The sequence below is a fragment of the Hemibagrus wyckioides genome, linkage group LG20 (assembly GCF_019097595.1).
Source record: "Hemibagrus wyckioides isolate EC202008001 linkage group LG20, SWU_Hwy_1.0, whole genome shotgun sequence".
NCBI classification, from domain to species: Eukaryota; Metazoa; Chordata; class Actinopteri; order Siluriformes; family Bagridae; genus Hemibagrus; species Hemibagrus wyckioides.
In genome coordinates, this window is record NC_080729.1 from 4,524,909 (window position 1) to 4,536,916 (window position 12,008).

General features: G+C 42.7%; 1 protein-coding gene across 12 annotated transcripts in view; it reads right to left on the reverse strand.

Annotated features, from left to right (window-relative positions):
• LOC131370762 (muscleblind-like protein 1) overlaps window positions 1-12,008 on the reverse strand; it is a 131,668-nt gene that overhangs the window by 102,379 nt on the left and 17,281 nt on the right. For 4 of the 12 annotated variants that reach the window (XM_058418234.1, XM_058418228.1, XM_058418233.1 and 1 more), the window contains exon 1: window positions 2,430-2,626. The exons of 1 other annotated variant lie outside the window; for it this stretch is intronic. The gene's annotated coding sequence lies outside the window, so the exon portion shown is untranslated. 7 more of the 12 variants (XM_058418232.1, XM_058418226.1, XM_058418219.1 and 4 more) reach the window with 4 other exon arrangements.

Sequence of the window (12,008 nt, forward strand, 5' to 3'; positions counted from 1 at the left end):
ATTAAAAACAAAATAATAAATGAATAAATGAATAAATAAATAAACACTTTTATATTATTATTATTATTATTATTATTATTATTATTATCATGTTTATTATTATTATTATTATTATTATTATGTTTATTATTATTATTATTATTATTACTGCTGCTGTTTTGTTTTATTTATTTTTTAATCTATTTTTGCTGTGGCACAAGAAGAATAAAACTTCAGGGTGATTCCTGTAATTCTGCTTCACACCTCATCCTTGATCGTTTCCCTGTAAGCACACGCCCCTTAAAATCGATTTAGTTCCTGTTATCACTTTCAATAAAACACATCGAAACACCAGTTCCTTCACTTCATCTTTTTCACTCTACTGAGCTTAAAAACTATTCCAGAGAACTGACCAAACACTGACACTGACTGTCCTTTCAGAAAACGTTAAACAAACGGCCTCTCTCAGGAAACGTCACTGTATATGCCAATGTTCCTTGCAAGTCCCTGTAAGAGAAGCTGCGATTCAGTCTTGAGCTGCTGTTACAGAAAATGAATCAACACTTTCCGACCAATCAGATCGGAGTATTTTGCAGCGTTGTGTTTTATTCCATTCTTTCGTTCTATCTTTCGTTCTTTCTCTAGGTCACCTATGGTGCAGTACATGGCACTGTTTCCCATGCATCACGAGTCACAAGACCCAACCGCATGATGTGGGACACACACACACACACACACACACACACACACACTGTAAACAGGGACTAGTGAAGAAGCTGCGCTAACAAAGCAGAAACTGTCTCCATACAAAAGGCAAGACTACCTCCTCTTTTAGCTGTAAGGAGGAGTGTGTGATTTCATTTTCTGCGCTGTCTGTGTCGCTGCCGATTGGCCTGTATGCGCGTGTCCACATGCGGACAAAGACCCTACTCATAACCGAAACGGACGGGCCGAGGCAGCGCACACTGACTCCAGTGTGTCACAGGGGAGAAGCGGACTGATGATGCAGCTCATGTGAAATGTGCTACGCTAGCTATACTGGGTAGTGTGTGTGTGGGGGTGGAGGAGGGGTAGGGTGATGGGGGTGGGGTGGGGGGGTTGTTAATCAGGAGATGTGTGCAGCGTGCTATAGAGGCGTTTTAGCCTGTAGGAACTTTATCTTCATGATAAATCGGTGGAGAGACGCTTCTAGAAAGCGGGAGCGCGATTACGCGAAGGTGATTATTAATTATCAGAAAGAAAAAAAAATTGACAACAAGGGGGAAAAAAACAAAGACGTGAAGATGATGAAGCATAGGAATAAATAAAATATGACTTCTGAGCTGCCTGGTGATGTCATCTGTCAGGACTTTTGGCAGGGTTGACTGGTGTGTGTGTGTGTGTGTGTGTGTGTGTGTGTGTGTGTCTCGGAATGCCTTCCTGACACCATAATCTCTCCAAATTACAGACTCCACGTGCCACCCGCACAGCAGTCATTTAACCCTCACACTCTAATGAACGCTCCCCCTCACTCACACACACACACATGCACACACACACACATACGCACACTCATCTGCATTCCAGAGCAAACTCCTCTCTTTGCTGAAGAGACAGAATGGATGTCCCTGAATTCCACAATCCTGACATGAGAGCGGAGACAACGACATGAAAAAGGTGATTTATCTATCTTCACACACACACACTGATAAATACTATGAAAGACTTCAGAAACTTCAATAACGTCCTTGCCATCCTAACCAGGACTCTTTGACGTGTCTCGCTTCATGGATTGTCTGGCTGTCTGTCTGATCAGGACGAATGTCACCGATGACACGGCCGACTCGGTGCTCTCCATATATCCTGCACTTGTGGATCGCTTTAAAACAACCAGGAACGTTCGGCCGACTTGAACGTTACATGAGGACAACTCGATAAGCACAAATATCAAAAACGTCCAGGGACATTCAAGTTGCCCGAACGTTCGTCTTTATTACAAAGTGATCTTCATCCTGCATGCTATCACTGAGCGCAGGCTATATGATGCGGAGCTCAGATCTCTCTCTCTCTCACACACACACACACACACACACATTTCAGCCAGACTGGTGCAGACGGCAGTAGGAACTCAGGGAGTTTAATCATTTCCTGAGGGTAGCTCCAGTATAAACATCAGGAGTTGGGTCATCATAACCGCACACCCAAGGACACGGAGAATGTGAAGAAGCGAATACGAACGTTTCCCAGATGTAAACACTCTGCTACGGACACTGACGTTGAACGCTCAAGTTGACAAATTATCAATCAAACCTTCTGCTGCAGAGCTACGAGCAGAGCATATGCGCAGTTCCCTGCAACAACACCCCCCCACACACACACACATATAATATATATATATATATATATCTATACACACACACGTATACACACACACACAGCTTCCCCAGCACACAACAAGAACAAGTACTTACTCCGCTCCAGTACGGACTCCACTGACTGCTGCAAAGGGAGCAAGTGAACGTTTCACACTCCTCTCACTCTGCCTGCCTCTCTACTGCTCTCTCTCTCTCTCTCTCTCTCTCTCTCTGGACTCTACTGTGCTGAGATAGAGCGTGCGCCATAAAAGGCAGCCCAGCTAAACATGTCACACGTAATTTATCCACGGCAGGCGGCGGAGCTTCACCTTTCCGAGCGTGTGTTTGGAGAGGACGGAGTTGCTGCGAAACTTCTGCTCTGCGACCGGGTTTGTGTATGTGTGTGTGTGTGTGTGTGTGTGTGGGAGTGTGTGTGAGAGAGTGGGTGTGTGTGAGCTGTCTAGACCAAGCATGCCAATTACAACACAGTCCCAACAGTGTGTGACTCTCTTTTCCCTCCCTAGAGAGAATGCAGTGCGAATTGAGTGCCTTGAATAGAAATGGTTTTACACACACACACACTGATCACACACACACACAGTGTGATATGACTCATTCATGCATGACAATGACAATATATACATACACACATACACACACTCCTAAACCGCATTTCTCTCATTCCTCAGACTGACAGAGAGAGTCTTACCTCACATCACTGAGCAGCATGTGCGAGCGAACGGGATGAGTGTGTGTGTGTGTGTGTGAGTGTGTGTGTGTGTGTGTGTGTGTGTAAGAAAGAGAGAGAAAGCGTGTGTTCAGACGCAGGCGGACGGGATGGGCAGAGTCGCCGGAGCTGAGAGGCTCATTGTTCTGACCAGCAGTGTGTGTGTGTGTGTGTGTCACACTCTGAACGTTCTCCCCGTCAAGAGACCTATACACTGCCATACACACACACAACCTCTCTCTCTCTCTCTCTCTCTCTAGTGCGGTCGTTCCCTCGCTGAAACACACATGCACACACCACACACACTCCTGCCTGTGGCTCTGCGTCTGAGTCCCTCCCGCCACTCACAGCCAAGACTCCGCCCCTCAACCATCCCACTAGGAAGAGAGAGAGCGAAAGAGGGTGAGAGAGAGAGAGTGAGTGAGAGAGAGAGAGAGAGAGAGAGAGAAAGAGAGAGAGAGTGAGTGAGTGAGTGAGTGAGTGAGTGAGTGAGAGAGAGAGTGAGTGAGTGAGTGAGAGAGAGAGAGTGAGTGAGTGAGTGAGTGAGAGAGAGAGAGAGAGAGAGAGAGAGAGAGAGAGAGAGAGAGAGAGAGAGAGGAAAAGGCAGCAAGAGGTAAGGAAAAAAAGGAGCATGCAAATATAGAGCTGGTGAATAAATAAAAATAATAAAATAATAAAACTTTTAATCAAAGTGCTTCTTAATTTATATAAGAAATGGTTTGTGTTAAACTTTTATGAATCTAAGAATTGTATTTAACATGTAATAAGTGTGTAATAAGACGCTAATACAACTCTAGTGTGTTTTAATTTTTTTAATGGAAATATATTAATAAAAAAATAAATATATAATATATAAATATTTTTTTTACTTAGATCATTTATATTTATATAAATTACTATTTATTTAGATTATTTATATTTATATTGATTACTCTTATGACCCTGACACTGATTATTTTCCTGTGACAAATTTTAGTTTTATTTTATTGATATATTTTTAAAAAAATCAGTTTTATTTTTTATCAATTTATAGTTACATTTTTAAAAAATTAAAAAATTATAAAAATTTATTTAAAAAAAAAAACATCCACAAAACAAATTTGTGCATTTTTCTATTACCATACCTTCTATCACCATCTCTCTCTCTCTCTCTCTCTCTCTCTCTCTCTCTTTCTCTCTCTTCTCTCTCTCCATAACCTCTTTGCCACTGTTGACTCCTTCGGTCAAGACTAAATAATGCATCTAAACTATCCCACTAAAGATCAAAGGTCACTACAAGAACCTGACCTCCGACTAGAAGAAAACAAGCAATAGAACACGCACCTCAACTCGGAATTCCGACAACAGATCTCAGGGTTTCCTCAACCCCGAGTTCAGCAAGGGAACCTAAGTGCAAGTGGACATCATTTCAAGCTTCAATTTCCCGAGGACATTCTCCTTAAATGACACAAGTCCCAGGGGTCATCCTCTCTCAGTGTGTTATTGTCCCACAGAAATAACCTCAGGCTTTCTAGACATTTCTTTCTTTCTACGATGTTCGTTTGTTAAAAACAAAAAACAAACCACCTTCACAGTCACAAATGCATGAAAGAACAATCCCTACATGACAACACTCTACTTTTATCTGTTTATATACAGAGCTGGCTTAAGAGCTTGAACATATTTCCACAAGACGCAAACCAGAAATACCTCAACCCACTAATGTCATTTTAAGACTTTTGAACCAGATCTTTGGTTAAAAGTAAAAACTCTGACTGACGAGTAAAGCCAGGAGTAAAGTCGTGTAGAAAAAGCTCTTTGAATTCAATCGAATTCCTGTAGAGTCTCCGAGCCTCTGATGGCATGAAGCTGGAGCTATTAAAGAGCTCCAGCTGTTTATTTCTTCAAATTTCACTCTGGAGTACACACATGGACGTATCACATGACCTGACCGGAGCAGACCATTTTTAGACACTGAAATCAGAAAATACCAGCCTCTCATTCACCAAGCTGCATGGCAACACGTTTTCTTTTTTCTTTTTTCCCTTCCTCACAGCTAGTGAGATCCATAACTCCATCCTGGGAAGTACAACATGGTCATGTGACCAGATGGAAAGTTACAGATTAGCCTGGTTTTCCTAAAGACAGAACAGATTATGCAGTGTTACTGTTGAACTCGAGATGTATAGTGTGTGTTCTGAGTTGCTTTTCTGCTCATCGTGCTTGTAGAGTGGTTGATTGAGCAGTCTGGTCATTCTCCTCTGACCTCTCTTGGAAATTTTGGAAATTTCCCATTGGGATGAATAAAGTATCTATCAATCATCAACAAGGCGTTTTACATTTACAGCATTTGGCAGACGTTCTTATCCAGAGTGACTTTTGGCAATTTATCTCATTTTTAATACAACTGATCATTAAGGGCCTTGCTGAGGGGCCCAGCAGTGGCAGCTTGGTGAACCTGGGATTCAAACTCACAACCTTTCCATCAGTAGTCCAACAGCTTAACCACTAAGCTACTGCCCGCAGAACCCCTGCTCAGTAGATGTTTTTAGTGTGTTTTAGTGTGTGTGTGTCCTCAAATCAGCCAATTTTGAATCAAAACCCATTCATATTTATTTTTTCCTTTTCCTTGTTCTGATGTTTTTAACCAAACCCTCTTGACCTTAATCATTGCTCTTATGCTATAGTACATGATTGGCTGATTAGAAAGGTGCCTCAATGAGCAAGAGGAAAGTCTCTGGTCATTTCAAGACTAAAACTACTGCAACGCTCTACCGAGGCAGATCTACCTCTGAAAGCAATTTGTCCTCTGCAAATGATCCAAAATTCAGCTGAGCGACTTGTTTCCAACCTGGCTTAGTTCTTCTCACACTCCTTCCACTGGTTTCCCGTAGCTGCATGGATAAGATTCAAAACACTGATGCTTGCCTACAAAGCCGAAAACGGACCAGTTTCCTCATACCTTATAGCTCTTATTAGTCCTTGCACTGTACCTCAGATCTACTAGCACTGGTCCCACCAACTCTCAGGGTAAGATGTAGGTCTACCGAGCTACCGACTCTTCTCTGATCTGCCACCGAGGTGGTGGAATGAAGGATTGAACTTCCTCTAGATGTCTGAACAGCTGAGTCACTGGTCACTGGTCAGTTGAAGATTGTGGTAGCTTAGTGGTTAATGTTGGACTAATGATGGGAAGGTTGTGAGTTTGAATCCCAGGTCCACCAATCTGCCACCCCTAGTCCATAGAGCAAGGGCCTTATCTCTTAATTACTTGGTGTTATAAATGTAAGTCGCTCTGGATAAGGGCGTATGCCAGAAATATAAAAGTACCTACCTCTTCCTGAAGTGCTTAAACTATTTGTTTTATGTATTTATTTAAAAGAAATTCCTAGATTTATTCCCAACGCCCCAAGTTTTAAGTCTCTGACCTATTGACCCAGTGTTAATATAAATATTCATGGATAGAGGTTTCTAAGCACTTTTGTACGTTGCTCTGGATAAGGGTGCCTCCCAAATGCTAGAATGTAAATGTAAATAGGACAGTTGTTCCTAATAAAGTGGTTGATGAGAAACATCAGTGGGGCTCTATATCAGCGGGGTTGCAGTATTATTACTCCATCATTCCTCAAATCATTACATCATTACCTTATCACTTTTTACCACTATAGGACCTTATGTTCCAATTTATGGGATGCTTTCTATCAGTAGAAATAAACGATGTGGGGATGTGGTAGCTTAGTGGTGGGGACTACTGATCGAAAGGTTTTTCTTCATCTTTCGGCTTTTCCCTTCAGGGGTGGCCACAGTGAATCATCTCTCTCCACCTATCCCTATCTTCTGCATCCTCAATACTCACACCCGCTAGCTTCATATCCTCATATATTACATCCATATACCTCCTCCTCGGCGTTCCTCTTTGTCCAACATTCTCCTACCCATATACTCACTCTGAACATGTCCAAACCATCTTAATCTGTCTTCCCTAACTTCGTCCAACATGAGCGGTCCCTCTGATGTACTCGTTCCTAATCCTGTCCAACCGGGTCACTCCCAAAGAGAACCTCAACATCTTCAGCTCTGCTACCTCCAGCTCTGACTCCTGTCTCTTCCTCAGTGACACTGCCTCTAAACCATACAGCATGGCCGGTCTCACCACTGTCTTGTACACCTTCCCCTTGATTCTCGCTGATATTTTTCTATCACAAACGTTGTTAGTTTGTATCCCAGGTCTACCAAACTGCCAGTGCTGGACCCTTGAGTTCAGCCCTTAACCCTCAATGGCTCAGTTGTATAAAAATAAGCTAAACTGTGAGTCACTCTGGATAAGGATATATGCCAGAAATGTAAATGAATGATTTTCTGGCTGTAAGGCTGAGTCAGGACTCTGTTGGCTTTCAGTGTGTTTTAGATGGTTTATTTTCCTTACGTAGAATTTTAGTGGTTGTAGATGAACACCTTCAACACCTTATTTTAGCTGCTTTTTAGATGAACAAGCACTCGGGGTGTCTCAAAGAGCAGAAACGGGTTCGATATCAGCATTTACTTTGAAGAGAGAAACATTTCTGTGGGAAAAAATCCCACATTTTTTAAAGGGGGGGACTTGAATATACTGTATTTCCTCGAGTAAAAAGCCTAGGTCTAAACAAAAATTCTTAAGAAATAATAAAAATTTTCCTGAGTGTCTACTGTCATGTTAGCTGCTGTAGAGTGTGACATGACAAAGACATTCAATGCTGAACATGAACACAACAAAAACAGGGGAATATTTAATTTTCTGGCCTCTGTGGAAAAACACTTAAATGTTTTGTCATCCACTGAATCCTCGGAATAAAGCGTTTCTTATGTCTTCATCTATGAATCTACAGTACATCCATACATCTGTCCATCCTTGATTTTCAGCTTGAAAAGTTAAACAATAACGTCAGAAATCAGTCACCAGACAATATTAATACGTATCATCATAAAAAATTAATGAGATTCAGCAGAATTTGATTAAAGCAAAATTATCCTATTTTTATTGTTCACATTATTAATAATAAATCCCATTTCTGTTCTGTTCCGAATAATTATATAACTATATCATATTTATAATTATGTAATAATAATAATAATAATAATTGTGTAATAATATAATAATTGAATAATTATAATTATATAATAATTTTAATTATTTAATTATATGACAATAAGATCATTAATGATATGGTAATTAGAGCTTTTCGAAATGATGTAGGATTTAATGTATTTGGCTGATGATTTATTCGACTTTCAGGTGAATTTACAGGGAATTTGTTAGAGAAAAGGATGAGAGAGAGAGAGAGAGAGAGAGAGAGAGAGCAAGAGCAAGCAAGAGAGAGAGAGAGAGAGAGCAAGAGCAAGCAAGAGAGAGAGAGAGAGAGAGAGAGAGAGAGAGAGAGAGAAAGAGCAAGAGCAAGCAAGAGAGAGAGAGAGAGATGGGGGACTGAGAGAGAGAGAGAGAGAGAGAGAGAGAGATGGGGACTGAGAGAGAGAGAGAGAGAGAGATGGGGGACTGAGAGAGAGAGAGAGAGAGAGAGAGAGAGAGAGAGAGATGGGGACTGAGAGAGAGAGAGAGAGAGAGAGAGAGAGAGAGAGAGAGAGAGAGAGATGGGGGACTGAGAGAGAGAGAGAGAGAGAGAGAGAGAGATGGGGGACTGAGAGAGAGAGAGAGAGAGAGAGAGAGAGGGGGGAGAGAGAGAGAGAGAGAGAGAGAGAGAGAGAGAGAGAGAGAGGGGGACTGAGAGAGAGAGAGAGAGAGAGAGAGAGAGAGAGAGAGAGAGAGAGAGAGAGAGAGAGAGAGAGAGAGAGAGAGAGAGAGATGGGGGACTGAGAGAGAGAGAGAGAGAGAGAGAGAGAGAGAGATGGGGGACTGAGAGAGAGAGAGAGAGAGAGAGAGAGAGAGAGATGGGGGACTGAGAGAGAGAGAGAGAGAGAGAGAGAGAGAGAGAGAGATGGGGGACTGAGAGAGAGAGAGAGAGAGAGAGAGATGGGGACTGAGAGAGAGAGAGAGAGAGAGAGAGAGAGAGAGAGAGAGAGATGGGGGACTGAGAGAGAGAGAGAGAGAGAGAGAGAGATGGGGGACTGAGAGCAAGAGCAAGCAAGAGAGAGAGAGAAAGAAAGAGAGAGAGTAAGAGCAAGTAAGAGAGAGAGAGAGAGAGAGAGAGAGAGAGAGAGCAAGCAAGACAGAGAGAGAGAGAGAAAGAGGCAGAGAGAGTGAGAGAGCAAAAGCAAGAGAGAGAGACAGAGAGAGCGAGAGTGACGGGGGGGGGGAGCAAGAGCAAGCAAGAGAGAGAGAGAGAGAGAGAGAGAGAGAGAGAGAGAGGGGAAAAATAAAGAGGTAAATAAAAGATAAATAAAATGGCAGCATGTGTGGAGTTATTAGAGTTTATTGATAAGTATGATGTGTTCATGTGGTTCAGACGGATGACGGAGTGCTGCAGAAGTGGAGATGGCAGGAGTCATTTATCACGGTTTAATCATTTAAGGCATGCTGTAGCGTCGAGCGATCCTGTCGTATTAATAACCTCGTCTGAATATCATTCAAAAACCACGGCTTATTACAAAAAAATGTAAAAAAATAAACCCTTTCCCTTCTTTCCTCCTTCTGTAATAATCCTCTATTATGGACAATGTTTCTGTTTTCATTTTTTATCATAAATCCATTTTCATTCTACTTTGATGACTCTGGTATAAAGGTAGTGAGCAGGGTGTGTGTGTGTGTGTGTGTGTGAGTGTGTGTGTGTGTGTGTGAGTGTGTGTGTGTTTGTATGTTTGTGTGTTGTGTTAATCATCCATAATTAAGCGCTTGGAAAGCACGGGGAAATATTTCACCCTGAAATCCACCTCCTGTAGCTACAGCACTGTTCCTACACCACGTTAATCACTGGCCTTTCATTACATCGCCGCTGTGTGGTCATGTGATCTGGACTCGATTAATCCGCTAATTAGTTCAAATAAGGCCAGTTCTTGACTAATTATGTAATTAACTAATTGTTTTTGGGTTGTTTTTTTTTGGGGTAGAAAATAACTGTTGATTTTTTTGTTATAATTATCCTCAGTAATGGCACCTGATTATCACCATTATTTACTGTAATTTTTACCTTCAGTACACGAAATGTCCCGTACACACGCTCTGGACATTCCAGAGTATATTAGAGTAACTAGTTGTGTATATTCCTAACACACACACACACACACACACACGGAGACACATACACCCACACACCAATCCGAACACCCCACACACACACACACCTACAACCCCCCCCCCCACCTATCTAAACACCCACACACCCACACACACACACACCCACACACCAATCCGAACACCCCCCCCACACACACACACCTACAACCCCCCCCCACCTATCTAAACACCCACACACACACACACACCCACACACCAATCCGAACACCCCCACACACACACACACCTACAACCCCCCCCCCCCTATCCAAACACCCCCACACACACACACACCAATCCGAACACCCCCCACCTATCTAAACACCCCCACACACACACACCAATCCAGACACCCCCACACACACACACCTACAAACCCCCCACCTATCTAAACACCCACACACCCACACACACACACACCCACACACCAATCCGAACACCCCACACACACACACACACCTACAACCCCCCCCCACCTATCTAAACACCCACACACCCACACACACACACACCCACACACACACCTACCCACACACACACCCCGCCCCCAACACGTGTTGTGTGTGTGTGTGTGGTACTGTTTCTGTTTTAGTGTGGTTGTGTGTTTGTATGCATGTGTATGTTTAAGTGTGTTTTGAGTGTGTGTGTGTGTGTGCGTAGATTACTTTCTTTGTGTGTGTGTGTGTGTGTGTGTGTAGGGTTTACTTTCTTTGTGTGTGTTGGTTTGTGTGCAAACCAACATGAGACACATGAGACACACACACACACACATACACAAAATTCACACACACACACACATACACACACACACACGGAGACACATACACCCACACACCAATCCGAACACCCCCCCCCCCACACACACACCTACAACACACACCTATCCACACACACCTATCTAAACACCCCCACAAACACACACACCCCGCCCCAACACGTGTTGTGTGTGTGTGTGGTACTGTTTCTGTTTTAGTGTGGTTGTGTGTTTGTATGCATGTGTATGTTTAAGTGTGTGTGTGTGTGTGTGTGTGTGTGTGTGTGTGCGTAGATTACTTTCTTTGTGTGTGTGTGTGTGTAGGGTTTACTTTCTTTGTGTGTGTGTGTGTGTGTAGGGTTTATTTTCTTTGTGTGTGTGTGTGTGTGTAGGGTTTATTTTCTTTGTGTGTGTGTGTGTGTAGGGTTTATTTTCTTTGTGTGTGTGTGTGTGTAGGGTTTACTTTCTTTGTGTGTGTGTGTGTGTGTGTAGGGTTTATTTTCTTTGTGTGTGTGTGTGTGTGTGTGTGTGTAGGGTTTACTTTCTTTGTGTGTGTTGGTTTGTGTGTGTTATTGTGTTTCTGTGAATGCATGCACATGAGACACACACACACATACACAAAATTCACACACACACACATACACACATACACACACACACATACGGAGACACATACACCCACACACCAATCCGAACATCCCCCCCACACACACACCTACAACCCCCAACAACACACACCTACCCGCCCCCAACACGTGTTGTGTGTGTGTGTGGTACTGTTTCTGTTTTGGTGTGGTTGTGTGTTTGTATGCATGTGTATGTTTAAGTGTGTTTTGAGTGTGTGTGTGTGTGCGTAGATTACTTTCTTTGTGTGTGTGTGTAGGGTTTACTTTCTTTGTGTGTGTTGGTTTGTGTGTGTTATTGTGTTTCTGTGAATGCATGCACATGAGACACACACACACACACACACACAAAATTCACACACACAGACATGCACAAACACACTCAAACATACACATGCATACAAACACA